A 3,971-nucleotide genomic window follows, 5' to 3' on the forward strand; every position below is an offset into this window, starting at 1 on the left:
ACGGTCCGGTTAAAATGAAGCCCGGTTACTTTATTGTCGCAAAAAATCGCCCGAAACTGAAGAGAGCTATCAACGTCATGATGCAAAGGCTGTCGGAGGCTGGCATCCTGCTCCGACTGCACAGAAAGTGGTTTTCGATGGGCCCGGATATGTGTAGCTCAGGGGGTGACACATTCAGAAACATGTCCTTCGGCGACATGCTGCCCATCCTCTCGATCCTGCCCCTTGCGACCGTGCTGAGCGTCACTGTGCTCGCCCTGGAGAGAACGCTTGCCGGAAGCTTCTCCTTGTCACTTCGACGCCTCCCATTAAGGCCAATACTAGGTCGCGTTCTTTAGCCGATGGTCAATGCTCTGGTACTATTTACTTTGCAAGCGTCTGCCTGGTCCCGATATCCCGACGTGGTGATCTGTTGCGCGGGCTACAGGCCAATCGTCGCCAATGGCTCGATGAAATTTTCACTCCGTTTAGACAAAGGATGTACGGTTCGGCCCCCGCCGAAGTTAGCTGGTAGCACTGCTGCTCCACGGCGTACATTTCCTACCAGCCCATAGGGTTTACATGTTAAATGGCCTGTTTTCGGCGAGCGATATCTCGGTCAACCTTTGAAGGAATCAATGGTTCTTAGTCTCAAATGATAGATCGATGAATTTTCTTTCGACAATTCCTCTACTATTTTTCACGAAACCCAGCCGATCTTCTACGGCGTATAGGGTAAAGATTCCTCTGCACGCCAGCACCCGCGATCCGGCTCTCCGATCGTCGGCGCGCGGTCCTCGGTAGCGCAGTCGGTAGCGTATTGGGCTACGGATCCGAGGGTCGTGAGTTCGAATTCTGGGAGCGCCGCGTGAGTTTGGCTAGAATTGAATGATGTAGATCATAGGCGTCGCCAGAGATTTTCGGTTGGGGGGGCAAAATCAAGTTTTGTGTTAAATCTTGCCTTTCTCCAGTCGTTACTCATTCATTTTACATATCATTCGACGCGTAATGGTGCGAGGAATACGATGGTGACAAGGTTTTCCTTCTAGCTATGACGTGCCATTTTTTTACAGAAAATTCAAAATTTTAAAATTTTTGGACAAAAACACGACCGGTATAATCACAATGGCTACAATTGCCGACGCACTCTAGAGAGCCCCTGTGCAGACGCTCGTCGCTCATGATCATCACCCAGAAAAAGGTTAAAAACGCTCAGTAATCGAAGCACCAGGGCTGCGGAGTCGGAGTCGGAGTCGGAGTCGGAGTCGGTCGGAGTCGACAGTTGTGACCGGAGTTGGAGTCGGAGTCGGAGTCGATTTTAGAAACCCGAGCCGGAGTCGGAGTCGGAGTCACCGAAAATCCGTCGACTCCGCAGCCCTGTCAGGTCTGCGGAGTCGGAGTCGGGAGTTGGAGTCGGTCGGAGTCGACAATTCTGGCCGGAGTCGGAGTCGGAGTCGGAGCTGGTTTTTGAAAGCCGGAGTCGGAGTCGGAGTCGGAGTCGCTGAAAATCCATCGACTCCGCAGCCCTGCGAAGCACCTTGCTGAAACCTTCATTTGCGCATGCATGCAGTCGCAGAGGTTCTACGTGAAATGCATAGAGCTCATCCCAGCCACCGATAGCTAAGTTGGGCTTTCGGCGGAGATTGAATGTCGGAAGTGTGGATCGGTAGTACCTAATTCATCTTTGCTTCAGTGAGAGGAGGTATTTTGTTCACACGGGAGTCAGGAGTGTGAACAAAAAGTTTCTCGTTTTTCGTGTGTAGGGAAGCGCTGCAAATGCGAAGAAAAGATAACGGAACCAAAACTTCGCACGGCATAGCGGCAAGGGATCCCTTAGCGACAGGCTTGGGACTTCCAGGCCATTTTAGGCCACTCAGGGTCAGTGTGGGCTCTCAGAAGCCTGCTTAGGATCCTGAAGATCGGCGTTGGTCACCCCAAATAGTTACGTGTATGTGGTGCTTTAGGGCTTTCCGAGCCCAAGGTGGGGCCCTCAGAAGCCAGTGTGGGCGGCGGGCGCTAAGAGACCTGGCCCAGGGTGAGCCGGGAGCCCTCAGATAGCAGTGTGAACCCTGGAGGTCTGTGTCGAATCCCTAAGGACCCTACATAGGGACATAAGAAACATGTGCTGGGACCCTCAGAGGCACACGTGAGTTGTGCAAAATCTGTCGCCTCAAAAGCTCGGCTGAGCTATCAGAGGCCTAGGGTTCTCAGAAATTTTCGAAAGTATTCTCAAAGATACGTGTGGCCCTTCAGAGGTCTACGCATGTGTAAGGTCCTCAAAGATCCCTGTATGGGCCTTCAGAGAATATGGACACCAGTGGGGCTCTCAGAGGCCGGTTTGGGCCCTCTGAAGGCTTCTTAGAGCTCAGTGGAGCTCCTTCGGACTTCGGATCCTGTGTGAAAAGCAAGCTCATGAGCCCTGTGGCACTTGAACGGTACTTGAGTCTGTCGCAGACATTTGACGAGAGTTAAGAAGGCCCGAAGAATTAGTGTCACACTTTGAACGGAAATTTTGTGTCAGCACTTCAAAACTTATGAAAATCGGCTATAAAATGTAATAAAGAACCAACTAGGAACATGGAATGAATCACAGTATGACATTCCCGAGTCTGGAATCGGCGTCGTGAAGATTTTGGTGACTGCGACTCCGACTCTGGCCTGAACTGCACCCTTCAACCGAGTCTGGCCGCACAGGCATTCTCAGAAAGGTACCCCCATTTTTTCCCGACTCCAAAATCTCATCGGATCTGTATCGATCTCAGGGGGTGCCCGGTCCGAGGTTGGGGGGGCAAGCTGCCCCGCTTGCCCCCCCGTGGCGACGCTAATGATGTAGATTCTTGAATGTTTGCATAATCAATTATTAATAGCTAATTGAATGTATCTGCCCACTAATCGGCCCCTAAAACCTGTTAATTAAGAAATTTAAGAAATGAATGTCACGTGCGCGTCACGACTGCCAACCACAAGCGCTACCATATTCTAGTTTGAACTAGCTTTTTGCTAGTCCCGACCACATATAGTAGGTTTTCGAGTAGTTATACTAGAAATTCCTACCAAAGTTCGTCCTACCCTTCACTCAATATACCCTGGTACGGTTTGCCTTTGATGGGTCTGAACTCTGGGAGTGGCGGGTAAATGTCGAAAAAATGCAAAATACATAAAATATTCTGGATCTGAAACAAAAGTGTAAAATCAGGCGGAAACATAAAAAACGGCCGAAGATAAAATGTGAAACTCAGGTTATTGCCTGTGGGAATCATTCATAGCTAACAATTTGTTTATCTAGGAATTCTGATATCGTTGACCTAAGGTCAGGTCAACTTTGTGACCTCTACATCAAAAGTCAATGGGTGGAAAATTGAATTGCTTTACTTTTGGGCGAAAACACAACCCGCGCGGGGCTGGGGTCTCCAGCCGAACGCGCGGGGCTGGGGGGGGGGTAAATTTTACCCCCCTGTTATCTCCCGAACTAAGGGTCCGATTTGGAAAATTCAAACGCCAATCGAAAGATCTCATCACGAACAACTAAAAGCATGTACTTAATTTTAAGTTTGAGGTCAAGGTCAAGGTCAGGTCAAGGGTACAAATTGCAAGTTCCTACAGTATCGGCCTTGCACGGTAGTTGCCGAAGAATGGAGTCATGGACTGAGACTGATCGCCCAAAACGTGTTCTTAGGCTACCAAGACAATATTCGTTGCATACGATATCATTCAGAGGTCAAGGTCAAGGTCAGGTCAGGTCAGGTCAGGTCACCAAAAACAAAATATAGAAAAGGGCATGTGCGACACATGTTTTATGGGTCATTTTACTCATAGAATTCAATAGGCACACTCAATAAGTGATATGGACCACCTCTGGATGAATTTCAGGTCGAGGTCAGGTCAAGGTCAGGTCAAGTGAGGTCAAATTTTGAAGTTGGTTGTTAAGGCCTAAAAAGGTGTCTATCTAATGCAGTTTTTCACGGCAAATCGAATGCTGCTATTTTTGTTTC

This window comes from Amphibalanus amphitrite, unplaced genomic scaffold, assembly GCF_019059575.1.
Source record: "Amphibalanus amphitrite isolate SeventyFive unplaced genomic scaffold, NRLGWU_Aamphi_draft 000138F_arrow, whole genome shotgun sequence".
In the NCBI taxonomy this organism is placed as follows: Eukaryota; Metazoa; Arthropoda; class Thecostraca; order Balanomorpha; family Balanidae; genus Amphibalanus; species Amphibalanus amphitrite.